General features: G+C 44.0%; 1 long non-coding RNA gene across 5 annotated transcripts in view; it reads right to left on the bottom strand.

Annotated features, from left to right (window-relative positions):
* LOC138491999 (uncharacterized) overlaps positions 1-22,043 on the bottom strand; it is a 74,752-nt gene that overhangs the window by 7,077 nt on the left and 45,632 nt on the right. For 3 of the 5 annotated variants that reach the window (XR_011276120.1, XR_011276119.1, XR_011276122.1), the window contains exons 4-5: positions 18,731-18,805; positions 15,466-15,549 (exon numbers count right to left, since the gene is read on the bottom strand). This is a non-coding gene — a long non-coding RNA (uncharacterized lncRNA). The remainder of the gene's footprint in view (positions 1-15,465; positions 15,550-18,730; positions 18,806-22,043) is intronic. The other 2 variants (XR_011276124.1, XR_011276123.1) reach the window with 1 other exon arrangement.

Raw genomic sequence — 22,043 nt, 5'->3', positions numbered from 1 at the left:
TTACAAAGCTCCTGACATATGCCAGCTCCCCCGGCAACAAACAATGGTTAGGTCGGTGCTGGGTCAGACTTTGGAACTGGGATGTTCTGTGTTTCCTCTGGGTGATGTGATGCCATCTGTCGTGATCGTACTTGTTAGGTGTGTCAAACATTGCTTGAATTCTTCTCCCAGAATTGCTGCAGCTCTGTGGGCATCTGACACCCTCATCACAGGGGAGATGGGCATTTGCATGCATCTGCCAGTCACTATTTGATGGGGGGAGAGGTGGTGGTCCTTGCTGGGCTGAGCGTGCAAATTGAACAGGGCTAGAGGTAGGCAGTACGCCTAGTTCTTTTTCAGGGTGTTACGCAATTTATAGAGCCTGCTTTTGAGCAGGTCATTGATCCGTTCCACAACACCATTTGCTTGGGGTTGATAAGTGGAACACATGCAGTGTTTGATGCTCAATACTGTTGTGATTTCTTTAAATAGTCCATTGAAAAAACGGGTGCTGTTGTCAGATCTCAGAACATCACATACCCCCCATCAGGGGAATACCTCATGTAGGAGTAATTTTGTAGCACATTTGGAATCTTGGTGGGCGCATGGACCTGCCTCAATCCATCCCCAGAATGGACACACCACCACAATAAGGTATTGTGCTCCATTGTATCTCTCCCCCATGTCTGCATAGTCAATATGCAGCTTGTGGAATGGCCCGATGGGGCAGAGTGTCTCTCAATGTCTGGAGTGTCATCCCTGTATTAAACACTTGATAGGCGGTGTATTGAACAACCATTGTTGAGAGGTTTTCCTGGAGATTAGGTATAAACCAGTCTTCCTGGAAGTCTGCTGCAAAGTGTTGTTTGAAGCTGTGAGAAGGTTAGTGCAGCTGCTCAAAAGCCATGCGTAGCAGCTCCACGGGCATCACTACTTTCCCAGGGCATTGTTGTCTTCATAAGAAATCAGTTGGAGACTGTACGCACCCATGTTTGAGCCAAATCTCTAGCTCTTCCTGTGGTTCCCTACTCTGAAGCTCAATTATCTGTGCTATGTGCAGGGCTGTGTATGGCTCTGTCTATGGCCGCAATAACATACTCAGCAGGCGTGGGCACTCGGAGATATGCTGCAGCCTTTGTTGCCGCTTCAGCGGCTGTATTTCCCAACGAGATTTTGTCAGTGTTGTCAGTGTGTGCTACACATTCGACGACCACTACTCCAGATGGTTCTGCAATGGCGGATATTAATGTATTAAGAAGGGCGGCATGTTGCACTGGTGAGCCGTCCACCCACCTGAAGCTCCTCCTTCTCCAGCGTGAAAGACCCGTGTGCACCATTGTGGTGACATATGCAGAGCCCGAGTAAATGGTGGCATAAAACCCTATAGATGCCCGAAGCACTTCTATGAGTGCTACGAGTTCCGCTGCTTGTGCTCAGTATTACATGGGCAACCTTTTCATTACTAGTGTCTCATAGTCATCTGCCTCTAGGCACACCACTGCTGCCCCAACATGCCTCTGCCCCATGTCCTGTTGAATTGTTGCTAACCCATCAACAAAAAGAACCTCACCTTCCTCTAAAGGGCTGCCTTTGGCTTTGGGGATATTTTCTTCCTTTCCCTCATACATTGCACAGCCATGCTGTTACAAGTTCGACGGTGCATGGTTCTGTGAGGAACGTGGTCAGATTCACTGTTATACACCTCACAACCTGGATGTGTGGGCTAGAGAGAATAATCTCGTATGCTGATGCCCGCTGGGTGGTGAAGGTGGACTTTGAATGGTCAATGATAGCTATTACTGAGTGTTCCACATATCACGTCACTGAGCACCCCATCACAATTGTGGAACTTTTTTCGATTGCAAAGGCTGAAGCAGCGAGAGCTTGTTAGCATACAAACTGCTACTGCATCACTGAGTCTAGTGTGCCGCTGTAGTAGGCCAGTGGCCCATCATGCTCTTTTGTGTCAGTACCACTGTCATGAGTGTGCCATTCGAGTGTGAGAATATGTAAAACTTGTGCGTGTAATCTGGGGTGGCGAGGATCGGGCTGTTGACATCACTACCTTTACATCATTAAAACTCTCAATCATGGTTGTGGTCCATTCTATTTTCCTGTTCTCTTTTTCTGCTTCCTTGATGCCCTGTAAGAGTGGCCTCTTGTATGCTGCATAATCAGGAATCCATGCCCTGTAGTAGCCGCGTAGCCCCAAGAATTTCTTCATGTCCTTCTTGGGAGTGGCGCACACTGTTGCGGCCCTGTCTGCGATACTTATTTTCCCGTCTGCAGAGATGAGATGTCCCAGGTAAAGTTCTTCCTGATGGCAATATTGGAGCTTAGCCTTGTCTACCTTGTACCCCTTATGTGCTAACAGTTGCAATAGTGCAATGGAGTCTCTGCAGTAATTCTGTTCACTGTCAATGCACACCAATTAATCATCTACGTATTGAATTATTGTGCTGGGCATCAGGATGTTACCTAGGTCTTCATGCAGTATTCTATAGAATATGCTCGGGCTCTCACAGTATCCTTGTGGCAAACAAGTGTGTTCGTAGCACTTTCGCCCAAGAGTAAATGCAGTGAGCTACTGAGTCTGGGTGCAGGGGTACCAAAAAGAAGGCGTTCTTCAAATCGACCACTGTAAAATGGGTTGCTTCCTTGGAGATACTCCACAAAATGGAGGCCGGGTTGGGGAAAAGTGGAAATTCTTTCTGAACCATGTCATTGAGGGGGCGGAGATCCTGGATCATCCTCCAACTGCCCCTGATGCCTTTTTAATGGGGTATATGGCTGTCTTACATGGAGAGGTGGAGGGTACGATGATTCTTTGGTGTAGTAAGGCCTGTATCATTTCCATGATGCCCTCTTCTGCCTCCCTGGACAATGGGTATTTATTCACCCGGGTTAAAACTGCCCCGGCCTTTAGTGTGATTCTTACTGTGGTCACCTCTTTCAGCATCCCTACATTATGAGGGGTGGTTGTCCATAAATGTGTGGGAACCTGTTGTAAGTCTTCCTGGCTGAATGGGGGTGGTGTGACAACAGCCATGAGGGGGCTTTGGAGCCTTCGGTACTGTACCATAATCTCACAGGGTATGCACATTTCGAGAATTGTCTCCCCATCATTGTTGCCATCCTCAAACAGTTCAGCATCTGTCAATTCCTTAAGGGTCATAGTAGGGTTAATGCACAAGATGGTGCACCACTGGCATCCCTGCATCCCTGAGTGTCACTACCTAAGACCACAATTTGTTTGGCAGACATCAACAGGCCCTTGAGGTCCAGGGAGAGTATTGTGCCTGCAACTAGCTCTGGGGCCACCACGGGCCAGAAAATGTAATCAGTGGGTACTCTCCAGCAAGTTTTGGTAATCTGGGGAACGGCTCATGCGAGCACAGTAATGCCATAAATGAACATATCAGGGTTGACAGGGAAGCCTCGTACCACTACATCATGTGCCATGGATGTATCACAAGCATTGCGCAGATGATCCCGCTGTCGGTAAATCAGATTGTCATATTTAGTTTGCTTAGCAGAACCATACCAAGAAAGTTGACAGGCGAGCTCTACGAATATAAGAGGGGGGCCCTTACGACCTTCCCTTGCACCTTTACATCTAAGTGTTTTGTGTAAGGTACCGGTAGAACAGCCCCAGAGGATCCCTGCATATAGAGTTTTGCCTAATAAGTTACCTTCACTGATGCACAACTTCTCTGTTCCTGAATCAACCATAAAGATGAATTGTTTGTTCCCTATCTCTGCCCCCACCAAAGCTTCCTATGATAGATTTAAGGTCATTGACAGGGCTGGGCATGCAAGTGCTCTCTGTGGGCTGTCCTAGTCAGGGTATGTGTCTGTCCCAGGGAATGAGAAAGGGTTTCCCCCTACCACTGTAGTGCCTTGGAATGGGGCAACTGTGCCATTCGGTGCGTTATTGAAGGCGTCCCTGTTCTCTGCTTGCTGCATGTTCATGCAGGGTTGATGATGCTGAACTGCCTGCTGTGGGTTTTGCGGTTGGAAGGGGCAGTGAGCCTGCGGGGGTAGCTCTGTGTGAGCCTGATGGCTCATATAGGGAATTGAAGTCGTTCTGGGAGGTTGCCCCTGGGGATTGCATTTGGGTGGAGGACCATAATTCTGCTGATTGTAGTTCTATCCCACACTGTGCCTACTCCGAGATTCTCTCAAGAAGTGCCCCCACCTCCTGCATGTCCACCACTGTCCTGTTCCCCCTCCTCTTGGCCCCAGATGCTCAAACCTCCCCTCCCCTTGACCCTCAGACCCCACCTCGCCCTTGTTTCTGCCCTCCTTGCCACTGTGGTCCTTGCAATTGTGGGCTGCAGCCCCACTATCCTTGACATCCTTCAGCCAGACTGCCGCCATTCTTGCATTTGCTGCGTTACTCTCCCTCCTCCACCGGTGCTGGCGCTGGCCCTTTAGCCATCACAACTACATTCACTAACTTATTCTGGACCAGTTCCGCTTCCCCAGCATGTCGCCTCTGAATTGTTTCTTTCTCGCGCTCTTTTATCCGTCTGCAATGGTGAACTATAATGTTTTCAATTTCGGGCCATACTTTTGCTTCCATTCCCGCTATTTTGTCGATTGCCTTCTGCACTTCTTTGGGTAGGCCCTGTTTCACTATAAAATAGAAAAACGGGGTTGATTGGTCCCACATATCTTGGACCATGAGAATATACTGAGCAGCGTCTTCATCATCCCCCATATAGCACTGCATGATGGATTGCAAATCTGGAGTGTCTGTAAATACCTGCCACAATGCATCCCATACCCAGGCCCTAACCTTGTTGAATGAGGCTCCATCATGGGCATCATTGCTTAGTGTTACTCTGGGGCACCCACTTTCACCCACACATTTACAGCTTGGTCCCCAACTGCAGCCACTAACAAGCTTTTAATGTCCCCTATTGCTAAGGGCATCCCCGCTGTGTTCTTTTCAAAAGCAAATATCCACTTCCCTTCCACGACCATGAGTGATGGGAGTGCCTTAAGGAGGTTATTTTTCACCATTTACACACAGGGTACGCAGTGAGGCCTCACTGATCCCTTGTGTATCAGCGGCATTTGCATTTTCGTCTTGCTTTTTCCTCCTTTAGTCACACTTCCCTTTTTTCTTGCTAACGCTATCCTCCCAAATCTCTCCCTCAGTCTTCTGTCACACAATCTTTCCAACCTCAGTGTGTGCTGGGGTGCTTGTACTGCGTTCCCTTCCCCATTGTCCTCAGTCTCATCAAATTCACTCCAGTCATCCTCATCTCCTGGCAGGACCCTACATTCTCATAGCCCAAGCTGTAAGTCTCTCCGTCACGCTCCATGTGAACATTTCTTATGGGTGCATTGTCTATTCTGAATAAGAAATCTTCTGACTTCCACTCATCCCCCACTGGTTGAACCTGTGCCCCCATGGGTGTATCTGCCTGGGTTACATCACATGCTACCTTTGGCCTGGCTAACTCTGTCCAAGGTGATGCAAGTGCTATTTCTAGGTCTCTTCCGCTCACTCCGGTGTGGTCAGCAACCTCCGAAGGTGAGACAAACGGGGGAGGTGGGACTGTGGCTGGTGCTGTCACCATCATGCCTGCTGATACATATGCTATATATATATATACGATATGATCTATGATAGGTTATTTATAACACACTTAATACCCAGAGGTTTCTAAGCGCTGACCCGGGGATCGAACCTGTGCTGCTCCATGTCTTCTTTCTTCCAAGGCAAGTACGTTGCACCTGAGCTGTCCTCCCAAGACATATGTTGGATTAGTATACCCTTCCACTTGGAAGGTTGCTAGCGAATATATTCCTTTTTTCCCTTCCACATTCTGTCTCTTTTCTACTGTCATGTGTCATCCCTTCCCCCTTTGGATCCTCTGTGTCCTCAAACATTTTCCAGAGGTTCAATACTTCCCTTCTATTCTGCAGCTGTCTCCCCTTATATTTTGCCGTCCGAAAGGTACACATGTGTTTCAACACGCTCCTGTCAAAAGATCCCTCATCTGGCCAGGAGTGGGTCATGCCCCCTCCTCAAGTCTCCGTCACCCACTGATTGTGCTATGTCTTGATCTTTTCACAATACAATGGCAGGGCCTTGCACATGTGTTCTAGGGGTTTTCTACTCCCATAGTCGCGTCTCCTGGCTGTCTTGTAGTGGGGCTACGTCTATACTGCTGCCTTTCAGTTATTATACAATAACTTGTGTAAGGAATGTACAGTTCAAATTTGTCAACAAAGCAACTTAATGTTGTCAAGAAAAATCCCAGTGCATAATCATTTGTTCAATTCTCCCACCCCTCTATTCCCATTTAGAGCTCTGTAAATACACCCACGCCTCACGCTCTCCTCACACATCCACAAACAACACAAACACGCCCCTTCTGGGCCTCCTCCTTATACCATGAAGTACATTAAAATTAACAAGCTAAAATAACAAGCTAAAACAACAACCACTATTATTCCCTAGCTCTCTAATTATACGGAGCACCTATATTTATACTTGTGTTTTTCTGCATCATTTGAACAATACATGTGGCACTACCTTCCTCCCTCACTCAGGGAGGTTCCCTCGCTTTCGTTTTCCTTATTATCCTTAAAAAATGTACAAATAAAACTAAAATCAACACACTCCACAAATATGCCACCCTCTCAATTTCAATCACTGTGTGTTCACACTGTTCCCTCCATACATCCAACCCTACTTTGCTAGCAGGCTACAATCACGTGCTGGTGTTCACCCAAACTCCTCCGTTCACGTAGTTCCAACAACCGCCTGCACCTCTCCTTGGGCCTGCACCCTGCTCCAAAGAACAGGCAGCATTCTGCAAAGACAGCTCCCAAAGGGCCGCTCAAGGGTACATGTTTTGGGGCTGGTCGCTGTAGGTGAGCGTGGCCCTTGCGGAGAGGCCGCCTGGATACCTCTGCAGGTACGGGGGGGCACTGGGATCATGTCAGCAGGGTCACCAAATGAAGTCCCTGTTTACGCTCACACCAGAAAGAATACAACCCTATAGGGAAAAATGCCAGGAAATTGCCTGCAAGGATAACACAGTTTAATTGTCCACAATACAAAGGTATCAGCAAGGAACTCTGCTGCATGAGAACGTTCTGGCCTAACTTAGTACAAGCAGAAGCTTAAAAGGCAGTGCAATGTCATTGACATTGCTGTACAGTAAAAACCAGCATTGCTGGTTGGTGAGACCCTATACACGGGCCCGACCCATAGGAGATGGCAGGCTACTATTGGTTCTCTTCTCTGCCCTCGGTCTGGTCCTACGTGGGTCAGCTGGGCTCATCTCTCCGAGGAGTGAAGGTCAGGTTCTTCGTAAGTTACAGTATCAAGACTGCTATGACACACTAAGACTACTACTACATCACTGTGGCATGCACCTGGGAGGCTTGGGGACTGGTGCCAGGGGGAAGGGAGGAAGAAATGCAGTCACGCTGACCCACACATTCTATCGCGCCCCTCACACCCAAAACCTACACCCTCATTTTGGTCTATGACTTATCCCTCCCTGTACCTTGCACCACAAAGGATGTATTTATGTGGAGAGGTGAAACAGCCGTACATGCTCAGATCTTTTATGGCCAGTGGTTTTATGGTTGGGGCTGGGGTCACTCGCTATCATGGAATGCAGAGGGTTTTGGGACCAGGTCAGTGGTGTGGGCCATTGCTCTGGGTAGGCTGGGTGGGGGTTAGAGGTATGCTGATAGTTTGTCTGTGATTAATGGGCACTGTGAGGAGCTGGTGTTGTCTCATGTCCTTGCATGGCGCATTCCTCCCAGTGATACTAAGTAATTGCAACAGTGAAGAGACAAGGGGAAGCTTGTGAACTGGCCACGCAGGCTCAAACCATATTAGTGTTTCAGGGCCTACTCGGACTCCTCCATCGAGCTAAAGGTAAACCGCGCGGCCATGGAGGGCTAAGCATCTACCATGACTACAAAATGGCATTTCTTTCCATGTGTGTACTGAATCTATGCATCTATCATTCCCACTACTTTATCTCTGTGCCAAATTTATAAGAACGTTTTTTTCCCTCTTAGCACATCTCATGGCTTCCTATGGGGTTCGCCTCACTCTAAAGTACATAGGGGGGTGGGGGGGGGTAAACTAATTTCCATCACAACACACTCCTACCGGTAGTCTGCTGATACCATATCTCCTACCTCGCAGCACTGACAGCAAATCAATCAAGACCTAAGTAGATACTCATATGTTATCACAACACAGCTGCACAGATATCAGATAGGGTGAGTCTGCCCACCTGCCTGGACTATAGTCCTCAGGCATGCACTCGCCTCCACTTTTATACTTATCAGTCACGAGTACCACTTTTCTGCTTAAAAGCGATCACTAGATATGGTAATTTGCACCAGGGGATCATGCATATTGTGCAGGTGCGTCTAATAACATAACCAATGTTGCTTTCTGCATTTTCCCCTCACACCTCACTACTCTAACCCCCCTCCAGATGCACCAGAGCACCTGGAGAACATGCAAATGGCAATTGTACATGGTATAAAAAAATAACATTACTTTAAAATGTATCCTTGTTAGATCTTGTAAAAGTGTGCAAACGCTCTCTGCTTGCCAGTCTCTTTTCCTAGGTAATACCTCAGAGGAGGACTTTGAAAATGTTACTTGTAATTCAGCTGCTTGTTATCATCCATTGCATATGTAATTGATTGATTTGTGGTGTGGGTCTCCATCAGAAAAAAGTATGTTTAGCATCCAGGCTTTAAAGAGAAGGTAATCATTTAAAATAGTGCAGGAAGCAGATGCAGGCACAGCACATGACTTGACAGGATCTGTTTTGAAATATGAGTGACAAAGTAACAAAGAACACATTTGCTGTAAAGTTGGCTACAACACAGTTCCTATGTGTTGCAATATATACTGTAGCTCAAGAGACATTAATGGCAGATAAATACCACAATCCCCATGTAGTGCACATATGACTTCCTTTTCTGCTGAAACATCATCTACCATTTTGAAGACTCACTCAGAGGTGGGCGCAATGCACTGAAACACGCTGTTGATCAGTTGTATATTATATTGATTGACAGGGGAAGGTTGTGAAGGTTGTGAAATTAATAATATTGGTGTGCTCACCTATTACAGGCCCTGCAGTTAAGGTTAAGTTGCTCAACTCATAGGAAGAGCACATTTTGACCGGCTTATAACTTTGCTCCCCCTGGACTAATCCTTAGCACACTTTGCAAAACGAAGGATATGGCCCAGTCTGAATGTTTTTGGCAAGGGAGGGGAAAAGTTATAGGAGCGGTCCGGAAAATGTTTTTTTCTCCATAGACACAATGAAAATAAATGTTTGCTCATGCCTACAGATCAAACCGCTGGACGGATTTTCACCAAATTTGCCGCAGGAGAGGCAGCTTGGTCATGAAATAGGGCTTTTGTATATTTGGTGTAAATCCATCCAGTAGTTTTCTTTGAAATGGGCTAAAAGCAGGTAAAATAAAATGTGTTCTATCTTGTTTCAGTCATCCATCCCACTTCCCCGTTAGGTTCGCGGACGGGCCTCCGATTGGGCTAGAGGGCGACACGATGTACGCGGACATCGTACATGCCCCCTGATTAGATGGTGAAAAGCGTGAGGTGCGTCAGATTTTGGAAACGCCTGCCATTTTGGATTCGTACACTGCTGGTGTCCATGGACATCGCAGTAAAAACATTAAAAAACACAACATTGCACTTATCAAACTAAGCAAACAATATCTGGGAGGTGACGGTTGATGAGGATGGGATGGGATATGGTTGTAAGAAGCCAAAAAACGCGTGTCTTTCCTCCCAGAAGTCTGCGAACAGTCTGGAGGTGTTGTTCGCAAACACTTCATATGTTCAGGGGCATCTATGCCTATTTCTGCAGTACTGCGTTGGTGAAAATCAGTTTTTGTATGGCTTATAACTTTGGCACCACTCAATTAAATAGCATGGAATAATTGAGTTTTATTCTAGTCCTGATTCTGAATGGTTTTGCAAAGTTTGGTGGGATTCTATCAAGAGGGGGCAACATTAGAGGTGGGTCTAAAAATATTGTAAGGCAAAAACATTATAGATCTAGAAATAAATGTTTTTGTAAAGTTTGGTGGGATTTTATCAAGAGGGGGCTAAATTAGAGGGGGTCTCAACATTTTTAAAAGGCTTTTAACTTTGTTGCCATTTGATAAATGTGGACAAAATATTCCAGAAAAATTATAGGCCCAACCTTGAATTTTTGTGTAAAGTCTGAATGGATTCTTTCAAGTTAGGGCTAAGTTATATGACTATTTTATGTGCATGCATTTTGACACGTTTGAAAAAATGAAAGATGTGCAGATTTCCAGCAAACTCATTTAAGGAGCATTGGCAAGGACCTTAAAGAATGATTTTGCAAATGTGCCTGCATTTTATTTTTTGACAAGTGTCATATATAGGTACAAAAAATAGTAATATACTTTTGTTGACTGAAATATAGCCTGTGGCCATGGGCACTAGCCAGTTGGTCTGGGTCGTGGCATAAGATCATGATGTGAACAATCTGGTGACTGGCCATGACCGTGAGGGGCGAAAAATGGGGTTAAAGTGGCCATGTCCACCTGGGACCGGCTATGTGGTAAAGTTATTCGAAAGTGGGATAGGTTTGAAAGGGAACAACAATTGTCCTTGTGGTAATATGGTCATATGGTTCTCTCTTTGCCTTCTGCAAGCTGCTATGGAAAGGTAAGAGGGGCTCTGTGCAGATCCCCACCTCCCCTTTCCATGGAGGCCATCTTGGAAAAGGATTTTCCTTCCTATAGAGGGATGCCTGTGGCGTCCCGGTGTCGGAAGAAACATCCTTTTTTAGCACCCTGGGTTACTGCTATGGGAACCCAGGATGCTAATGGCATTCAACACCCATTGCAAGGGCTGGAACAGGGGTTAACGGCCCAGAGTCCTAATTATCCGCCCTTGCTTCGTTTGGGCTGATAACTTGGCTGCCGGGCCATTATCCCCCGTTCCAGTCCTGGAACGGTGATTAACACCACATTATTCCCATTAGCATAACACAAAATGCTAATGGAAACGTTGGAAAATCTTATTGAGTCTATATACTTACTAAGAAATGTAAAGTAGTTGGAGACTATAAGATTATTTTTTTTGTTCTATTTTTTAACTGTGAAAGGTGGTTCCTAAAGGAACCTTCCTTTTGTTGTTGTTTGACATACATTTTATTTTTGGTTTGCAGGAGAGGTTAGAACATAAGGTGGGGAGGACATCAAAGATGACATCCAAATTTGTGATGTCATCTTTGATGTACTGGGTGTTAGTCTTAGCAGTGCATGGCGGTGGAGTGAGTTATGGTTGCTTAGCTTACCATAACTGGTGAATTTCTGAGGTTTTTCAGTTTTACTTGTAACCATAATATCCCTTTAACAATGTTGTTGAATTTCATAGGTTTTGTGCAATTTTACCATAACGTTGCTTTATATATATATATATATATATATATATATATATATATATATATCACAACCTTTAAATGAGGTCCATAGCCTCCGGCTGTGCCACTGTTCTTGCTCTCTAGATGTGGCAACTGTCTTTGAAAAGCAGGCCTTTACGTGAGTAGTGTCCCTTTGGGACCCAGATACGGCAAAGCTGCAAAAAGCCTCCATATTGGTTCGCTGCTGTATACCTAATTTATGAAGAAGTCAACCATGCAAGTGCCAGCCTTAGCTTTTCTCCACTTCCCAAATGTCCTAGCTTTGCTTTACAGACTGGCAACATTCACTTTGTTATTTTCCAGCCGCTGAGGGATCTGCGTGGCATGACGCTGCAAGCCTGCAAAGTGAAAATCTGCAATGCAAATGCCTTTGCAGCCTGAGAGTAGGCTCCTTGCATACGTGGTCTCATTGTTTTTCTAATGTAGTAGCTTATAATCTCTATTGATATGTGGAAATACAGTTAGTTATATCGGGTTTGTAAATGTGTGAAATAGTTCTTCACAGTGTTTTCCCATGAAATTGGCATTACATAGTGGAGACCAAGAATGATATATTGAATTTTAATTCTCTGGAGGTTTATGAATTACCTTGGGTAGAATATATTCTCTGTTATGTGAATTTCTCTTTCAAAAGTGGACCATATTTCGTTTGCCTTGCATGTTCCCATAAAGGATTCTTATATTTTGTCAGATGTCATTACCATGTGGTTTCGTGCTTTGTGAGTCGGCCTTGATGCACAGAGATCTAGTTCAGATCTTGAAAGATGACTGTGCATAAGGCATTGTATGTTTCTGTAAAACTAGTGATTTAACTGGAGGAGATAATAATAAAAGTGCCTTTTTTAAAGGTGATCATATTAACAGTGCCTTTTGTGGAGGAGATAATATTAAAAGTGCGTGGGTTATTCACCATAGCGTTGATCCATGAACAATAATAATAATGAACTATGATAGGCGACAGATAACAGGCTGCAATGAATCCAAGCTCACTCGTGGCAACATCAGTTGTTGGCTGTGGTCTTTTCACAAACCAGTCAAATAAGTGACAGAGCACACTATTTTGTTGGTGTGAGCACTTCCCTAGAGGCGAGTTCTCCAAAAGAGAAACAGAAATAGTTGAAAGACATGCTACATCCAGTGAAGATCGACCATAATGGTCATGGGCCGAGTGCCCCACCATTTTGTACAGGCCAACCACACTTTCAGTTCATCAACCAATATCCACAGATAGCTACCCAGGTTCTACACAACTGGGTCGCAGGAAAGGCCCTAATCAACAAGCTGTATATCTCCATTAATCAATGATAATACTGTTGGTCAGTATACACCATTTTCTATGTTATTATTCTCATTATTCTCATATTATGCACAGCACATGATAAAAACTGTAAAACACACAGTAAAACATATTCCATGTTACAATCATTCTCCGAGCAGAACATGTCCATATACTTCTCAAATCATATATTATATTTTTTTCTTTTAGACAAACATGAGTGTGGTTAGTATCGTGACTGGGTGGCTAGGGCCATAAAAAAATATGGGCATGTGCCCCGACAATTTTCGTGTCTAAACCAATTTGTATTTCGGGTATGGAAGAGAGTCCCAGTGCGGCCAATCTAGTTCCTAGGCTTCTCCGAAACCGTCTTCACGACACTTAATAGATTTTAAACGTGCACTTCTGTTATATTTTTTCAAGTGTGCATGCTCCTATGTGTGGAGATCTAAAGAAAATGGCACAAGTAATCTGTTAAAAAACTAGCCATTCTAACAATTTAGTTGTGTTATATTGACATAGGAGCCAATTCGACTTGCTGAACCTCCATTACTTTTTGTTATGTGAAACATCACGCTAAGAGTCTTTTTGGCACGCAGTTACTCAGTTACTTTCATGCAGAGCCCTCCTTTTTAGCCCTGGTAGTGTTCTTTGTGTCCTCTGCACCCCTTCTCTCTGTTAGAAAAGATGCCTGGGCAGGATTGTATGTGAGTTGGGTCACTGTCCATATAGGAGGGTCTGCAGGTCCCACAGGCACCTGGTTGTATGGGGCCCATGGCACTCAGACCTTAACAATCATTAATTGTCTGGGTCTTGACGGGCTGGGCTGACAGCCTTGAAACCACACAAGCACGGCTCCATGTCCTTCTTTATTGTGGTGCAAATATGCCCCTTCAACTGCCACCAGCTCGGTCTGTAGCAGAGGCAAAGACAGGGTAGGGCCTGAAAGGGCAAGGCACACCCAAAATCTATAAATGCCCACTGAGCAGCGCTGTGTGGGCATTTACAGATGTTAATATCACTGTGGTGGGAACAGCTACATTAGCTTCAGGCTCCACTTAATAGACAATCCTGGCTATGCCTCTGGTCTGTAGCAGGCCCCCATGTCCAGATGCCAATACCTGGCCTGCTCGTGGACTTTCATTATAGTTCGTTCTCTTGCCTCTGCCTGCTGCCTTTTCGGGTATGTGTCCTGTCTCTGTCTTCAGGGATACATGGACACAGTGCAGTAGGGCTTTCACAAAGCCTACTGTGATTTAACCCCATTGCTGCCCCAAAAGGTGCAAAGGGTAGGCTGTGTGGTGTGGATCCAAGAAACAGAATTTAAAAAATGTAAGCAGGGAGCAAAGCACAACAGGGATTGAAGTGGTTTAAGCCCCCCTGATCTAGGCAAATAAGTGATTTCATTTTTCAATTTAAATGCATTTTTGAAAATTGTTCCTGTCCATGCATTATTTGGTGGGGAATGTTAGGTAGGAGCACAGACAGGCTATTTCTTTGCTTTCTGGGACCTGAGGTTTTGCTTTTTGTATTTTAAATTCAGGACTATTCTTTGCATTCTGGTACCTGATGTTTTGCATTTTGTATTATGAATTCAGGACTAAGTCCCAGAATGCAACCAATTTTCAGATAGTACAAGACCAAAGCACATATTGTTTTGTTTGTGCTGGACTGCTGTTCTGGCCGCCCCTCCTCACTCCCCTCCTGCTGACCAGAGCTAGTCACTCCACAGTTCATAATGAACCCTTAAAAAAAGGAACTTTGTATGCTTATACTTTTAGGCTCCAACAAGGATGGGGGAAAATAATGCTGCATTTGTACTCTTTTTGCTCAACATCTTTTCATGATTTATATTTTGTCATGTTGGTTTTGTGGGATATATTGACCCACTCAATGGCATTGCTTCACATCACTTAGCTGCCTGTGTGCAAGAAACAGTAACCTGGCTGCACTGGCTCCTGTGCTCACGAGGACCTCAAAACTGCTTTTGGCAGCAACAACAGAAAAATGGCTGCACCATTTTGCCTCACACTCTTCGTGCAAAATGGAACAAGGGGACACGCTGAAAAATAGACCAGTGTGTTCTGAAACATATATGGAATCAAGTGAAAGGGAAAGCCTGCCATTGCTGCAGAAGCCAAAACCCCCTTCAAAATGAAACCGGTTTCACCCTTTCAAAATGCTGCTGTGATGCCAATTTCATCTGTCATTCTGAAACCACTGTGAGTAAAAAGGCCCTGTTAAAACCAACTCTCAGAGAAATCAAAAGCAACTTCATTTTCACTTGCATGGGAAACACATTTATTTCTTGACAAACTGTATCCAGGCGCAGCAGTGCAAAGAAACTTTTTACCCTCTGAGCCAGGGCATGGAGATCTGTATCTATTCTTTAGATAAGTGTCCTGCTGCAAGAAAAATGACTACAGCTGCCAAGACAGTGGCAACCTGAGAAGCTGCAAACCAAATTAAAGTAAGAAATCAAACAGTTTAAAAACACATAGGCTGGAGTTGCACGCTCTCAGAAACCTTTAATTCCAGTTGCCAGCTGTGAACCTCCTCCTAGGAAGGGAGATACACCCTAAATCCAGGACACTTAGGTGTGAAATACCAGCTTGAAAAACTTTGAATGGGATAGGACAATGACATTTCACATGCTCATCAGACATTCGTCTTTTCTCCAGGCTGGGACAATAACACTCCTGGGACTCTCACCTGTCAAGTGTGAAGGGCAATCAAATCTTCAATTATGAGAGAGGGCCCTCATCCTGCTTGGAAGAAACTGCCAGTTGGTGTTAGCTGTGATGAAAAAAATGACAGACAATGACCCCATTTGTCTTAAGACTATTTTATAAAGAACTTTAAAAAGACTTATATCTCAGCTGTCAAAATTGGTAAAAATGTGGAATTTTCACAGTGTAAAAGTGGAATTGTGGGCTGTGTTTGGTAGAATGTCGTGGCACACTCTGGACAGAAATGGTGAAATATGTTGTATTACCAGAAAAGCATCCATGTTGCAAATGTCAAATTGTGTAAATACATCCCTGGGGACAATTTGCATCTGTGTATAAAATTGGGATAATGTGGGCCAAATCTTTAATGTGTAAAATTACCAACATGTGTCAGAAAGGTGACACAAGGTCGCACAGACTGGAGGTTTGGACTAATCTGTGCTGCACAAAATATGTAACCTGTGAATCTGATTTACTAAGAGGTGGCAACTGCATAAATATCTGTTTTTTGGCAAAATCGGCTTTTCAGTAAAGGAAATGTGGGAGTTTCTAGATACAGTAAAAATCACCTCATAAACATGGCATCACTTTTCTGATATCCAACCAATTGTGAGCAAGGCAGAGACTATGCCCTTGCACGATCCTATTGTTAGGGGTGTGGGTAGTGAATCCTGCCCCTGTCATAGACAGGGTCATGGTGTAATCTGGCATTATAAATAAGAGCCCCTGACTAACACTCAACACACACATACTGATTCCTGATTCCTACGCTGGCATCCTGTTCCTGTCTGTTCCTGTTTTCATCTTGCATCTATCCATCTAAACTCCAGATCCCAACCACAAGGCCAAGCAATTGCTGATCCTGCTTCAGCAAGTCCACAATTCTAAAATAATCCCCATAACCAAGGGAAGCACTGTGGTGTTTTGGGGAAGCATCCTGAATTTACCTGGCTTGCTGCCACTCACTGCTATCCTGCTATCCTGATGCCCTATAGGATCCAGTAATCAGAACTGCCAGTCCAGAAGAACTATCCTTTGGTATCCAGTCTCTGCACATCTGACTCTGCCCCTGTGAGTTTGTCTGGCTGCCCTGTGTTAGACCAGATCCGTGTGGTGATCCAGAGTGCTGACTGTCCAAAATCCAAACTAAAAGTGGACTGTGAGTATCAATAGGAACCATAGAAACATAGTAAACCTTGCCTTGCTTTGTTCCATCCCAATCTCTAAGTCATCCAATCCTTATCCTGATAACTGTAATATTGTCACAATCATTCTTGAAACCCTGCCTTTGATTCATTGTGCTAGTGCTAACTTCTTTAATAATTTGTCTTATGAAATCCTAAACCCTTAATCGTCCTGCAGGTAATTAGACTGGGTCCGCCAGGGCAGGCGCAGAGGTGCTAGGGTTGATTCCGCGGATCAACTCTGGAGCTTACTGTGTCTCAAACTGGTAGCCAAGCCTGAATGCCCTAGAGTAAAGCAAAACTGTCCTTGTCAGAATTGATTTCTGTTCCTTTTTCATGCCTTTATCAAATCCAGATTTACAATATTTACAATATTTCACCTGTTTTTATCTAAAACCATTTGGTTAACTTCAGGCGGGAATGAGCATTTTTGCAAAGTTTTACACATGTTATTTTTACAATCAATTGTTTTAAACCTTCCATTCATTTTAGAATTGTATGCTTTTGCTCAATCCCTTGCTTATGATTGCTTGTAACTTTCCAGTGTTGCTCCCATAGAGAATTATACTTGTTTAAGGATTTTTGCACACATTCATTGATTTATTCAGCCATTTCCGAGTGTCACTTTAACATTGCAAAGGTTCAAATCCGTTTTTCTCTCTTGTTTGGGGAGGGAAGGGTGGATTCGAATTCTGTTTCTTATTCCTCATTTCTATTTACCTGCTGCTTCCTTATATCTATTTAGAATTGATTAATTTGGGGTTGAGGAATATTGCAGAGGGAAATTCTAACTCCCGTGCTATCTTACCTAAACTCAAAAGTGCTCCTATTCCCTGATGTTTTGTAGTGTGTTAATAGAAGTTTAAACTAAGTGCATTGCTTACATTCATATTGTTCTTATCACCCCATTGGAGATTGCTGCCCCATATATTAAAAAGTGTGTGATTTTCTTGAATTTCCAAATAAATAAATAAATATTACCTTTGCCTACCAGCCTGGTTCCTGGTCCATTGTGACCCGGGGTATTTGACAAGGGGGTGTGTATGAGGGGTGTATCATCTCAATATTTAATCTAATCTAACATAAGCATTTCAATCGCGCTCTGCATTCTGGGCCGAGACTAAGGTGGGTGTCGCCTGATTGAAATCCTTAACAGTTTATTATTTGATGTATATGCTTCTCTGTAAAGCCTGTTATATTAGTCCTGAGAAGCCATACATTAACACATTTTGCCACCGACTTCACCGTATAATGTCATTTTTATAAAGCATAGTATTCTTGGAGGCCAAAAAACAAATATATCGGCTATATATAGAGCTGGGAGGATATAGAGCAAATCGCTAAATTGTAGATGAGTTCAAATTCCAGCATCATCAGTTAACCAAATTGTGTGATCTTGGGCAAATTCATTTAATCTCAATCGGCCATATTGGAACAAAATTGTGTGTGACTAGATGATATTTTAAAAAGCCACACCTGTGGTTTTAGCTAGTATTGCACTGACAAAGTCAACAACTATGGTTTGTAGATGTACAAATGTTTTATTTGTTGCAACATGTTTGCATACAGTATTTGCTGTTTCTGAACACGCTGGTCGTACTGAGTATCTTGGTTGTGGTTGCTGTTCCTGATAGATGAATTTCTGCAAATGTTAACAGATACATCGTATTTTCAGCCTCTGTTGGCTGAAGAGAGGTATTTGCTCTAGTTAGTCATTCCAAAGAGAGCAACATAATTGAAAATTAGATCATGAAGCAGCAGGAAACACTGTTGGGGATGCAAAATCTAGGAGAGTATTAGATTATGAAGCAGCAAGCAACACTGTTGGGGATGCAAAGTCTAGGAGAGTATTAGATTATGAAGCAGCAGACAACTCTGTTGGGGATGCAAAATCTAGGAGAATGCCATTCAGACCATGAACATATACACGATTCAGTTAAACAAACTTTGTTAAAGGGACGTTATGATTAAGTTGCACTAATGCAAAACCGATGAAATTCAGTCAAAAAACAGTATTGAATTGACGAGATACATATTCTGGAGCCACAGCAATACTATACAAACCTGGAGGACGCTGCAGGTAGAGAGTGAGGTGGTGGTGAGGAAACGGCCCAGTTGCAGCTACGAAGGGTCCAGTGCCTGGTACGTGATTCCAAAGGTATAATACAGCCGTTTAATGAGGATGTAATGGTTGACTGTGTCAAAGGCGGAGCAAAGATCGAAGAGCACTATCCTCAATTGTACTGCAATCATAAATACAACTAATACTTCAATCATATATTTCCAACATATTACAAATATGGTATACTCCCACTACAGTACTTATAATTACTTTACACATATTACTATAGTGTGCATTGGCAGTGGCCAGATTCTTGGGGGCATGGCCGTGGCCATGCCCCCAAGAATCTGGGCACTCGCAGCAACCACCACAATATAATTAAATCATATAACAAGTACGTACAATATACCTTAAATAAAAAGACCCACCCAGAACCCCCTGCCATCCAAATGATGTCTGCGGACACTAAAAGCGATAGCGCACTTGGCGGCACCTTCAAACACGTTTTTCAGCTTTTAAAACAGCTCCATATAAACTTTATTGCACTCCCCCACCCTTTCCAGCCCCTCTTTTGATCTCCAAATAAACCCAAATGTGTTTTGAAAACTGTTGACAACATTGTGCACGGTCAGCAGCGATGTCCACCTACTCGGCATCACTTGCATGCCCTTTTTCACCTATAAAAACAGCTCCATATCAACTTTATTGCAGCCGCCACCCTTTCCAGCCCGTCTTTTGACCACCAAATAACCCCAATTGTGATTTCCAGACTTTTTCCCCACTGCGCTATCCGTGGACACCGGCACCTATCTGCGGATCCAACATGGCGACTGTTTCAAGATATCTGACTCAGCTCAGGTTTTTCACCATCTGAACAGGGGGCGTGTTTGATGTCCGTGGACAACACGCAGCCCCCTGATTGGCCCAGACCTGTCCGTGCCCCCCAAATCAAGAAGTGATTCCGCAGACCGGACCCAGATATCACTAATATCACTAATTCTTTTATACCTACTTTTTGTCCATTTTTCTAAAAACTACTGGATGGATTTACACCAAATTAACAAAAGCACGCTTTCGGGACCAAGCCGCTGCTACTGGCACAAACTCAGTGAACATCCGTCCAGCGATTTGGGCTGTAGACACAAGCAAAACATATTTTCCATTGCATCTACGAGGATTTCCACACATTTTGGGAGCACCCATAACTTTGCCCTCCACCCCCGCATGAAACCACACCAAACTTTGTAAAATCATTCTGAGAGGGGCATATACTTTAGCAAAGTATGGCGAGGATTCGTCCAGGGGGGGCAAAGTTATAAGCCACCCAAAAAGTATTCTTCAATGAGTTGAACAACTTAACCATAATGACAGGGCCGCTGCTGCAGGCTCTGTAATGTATTGACAGTGAATACTTGTTTTAAACATTGTTGTCCACTTTGTTGTGTCTACTTATTACCATTAATTCTATAATTATAAGTTAATAAAAGCAGAATGTGTTTATATTGCAGTGGTGTAATACTGTTGAGGAAGGGATGCAGTGCAGTGTTTGCGGGGTAGGGTTGCATGATGGTGTTTGTCCCTAGGAACTATAATGTCTATTATAAACTGCTCTGGAAAGGGGGTACAAAGTGAGTGAAGGAGAGGGGAAAGCATCTCTAAAGTCTTAAGGGCAGGCATTTTGACACAGTAGCGTTTTGTTGAAAACTGGTTCCACCGAAGACACTGTTTCACTGCTCATCCTGGTATAAATTTATCATGGCAATCATTCTGCTTAGACCAATCCCCACTTCAAGGGAATGACCTTCAAGGCTGTGAGGCTTATCATTGCACCGAACCTGATCCCCGTAGGCCAATCGCTGTGTAAATCCCCTCCCAGCGCCTCACTAGGGTCAGAACTAAGGGAAACTTCAGTACTTTGGCTTAACTTTACACAAGAATGTGTCTGGAGTTATACCTGACCTGCCATTCTCCAGTGTCAAAGTGGGTGGTTTCATTCTTCCAAAAGCCATTCAATCCCTTATAGGTGGCCCGGTGTGGATTTCTTTCCACACTAAAGCACCCCATCTGTTGATTTGGAGCTTGCGACTCCTGTCTAGGTCATCTACCTGCTCTGTGTCCCTACGCCCTAGCCATCATCTTTATCACTATTTAGTTTACTGCACTCTTTATTGTTTGTGTGTATGTATAAGTAGATGTGATGTCACTTACTCTGAGATTATCCAAGTTAAAGGGCACATGTTATCACTTCATGTGATGTCATTGGGGACAACGCAAAATCCGTGTCACTTCTGCGAAACCTACCATTTTGGTGAATTTGCATCACTGCCTGGGCTGCACCAATACAATACACTTGTGAATTTGGCACATAAGGCAGGGCCTATCCTTGTAGGTACACAATGGCACATTGAAGCTCTTGCCCATGAGAGGTCAGAGTCGGAGTGAAGTTTGCAGTCATTTCATGTGTTGTGAGCGCAGGTGTCCGTAGTGGAGGGCAAAGTGTGGGGCGCAATTGCTTACCGTATTTGCTGCTTTGCCCCGCCTAATTGGTGCCCCCTCAACTGCCTTTCTGGCAAATAACTCTTTCCAGGGATCTTAAAGGTGCTCTTTCACCCAGCCAGCATTCGCACATTTCCAGGCACTTAGTTTGATTAGCCTGTGTTCTTTCTTCTGACCTGAAAGGGACACCACAGGAATCAATGGGCCATGAATATGACTGGGGTGGGGGCCATCACTGTTTAAAGCAGGCGTACTACATGCTGGGCACACTATTGATTTCCAAGTGTGCAGCTTACACTTTCATGGAAAAAAGCAAACAAGACATTTCAAACTGAAAAATGCTTCTAAAACTTAAATGTACTCGTTTTCTGTGCCCTTTCTATTGTGTTCTATCACAGGATGTATTTCGGATGTTATATGCTTGTAAAACTGTTTAATCACAAATGCATGCTTCTATTATGCTGATGAAAGTTATTAAGAAACTTAACTGTAGGTTCATGGGTGCCAAACTTTGATTTGCACTACGGGTTCAGAGATTCCCCCAAAACCCACAGTGAATATAAGCAAGCCACAAGCCCAATGCATCCCATCGCCAAACACATTTTGCAGCACATGTTTTTTGTAATGATTTGCAAAAGGTTATAAAATATAAGATTTACAGCCAGTTTAAAATATGTCCCATCTCAGCAACAGTCACGCAACCTGCAGAGCTACCCTGGTAGCCTTCTACTGTAGGGCATGTCTATGGATCCCTTAATGTGCTCAAAATCGCTGCATTACAACCAGTGCAGTTCATGTATATGACTTGAAATTCAACAT

The sequence above is a fragment of the Ambystoma mexicanum genome, chromosome 10 (genome assembly GCF_040938575.1).
Source record: "Ambystoma mexicanum isolate Mex_15411 chromosome 10, UKY_AmexF1_1, whole genome shotgun sequence".
In the NCBI taxonomy this organism is placed as follows: Eukaryota; Metazoa; Chordata; class Amphibia; order Caudata; family Ambystomatidae; genus Ambystoma; species Ambystoma mexicanum.
The sequence above is the reverse complement of the archived record's forward strand: the minus strand, read 5'-3'. Positions and strand labels throughout refer to the sequence as shown.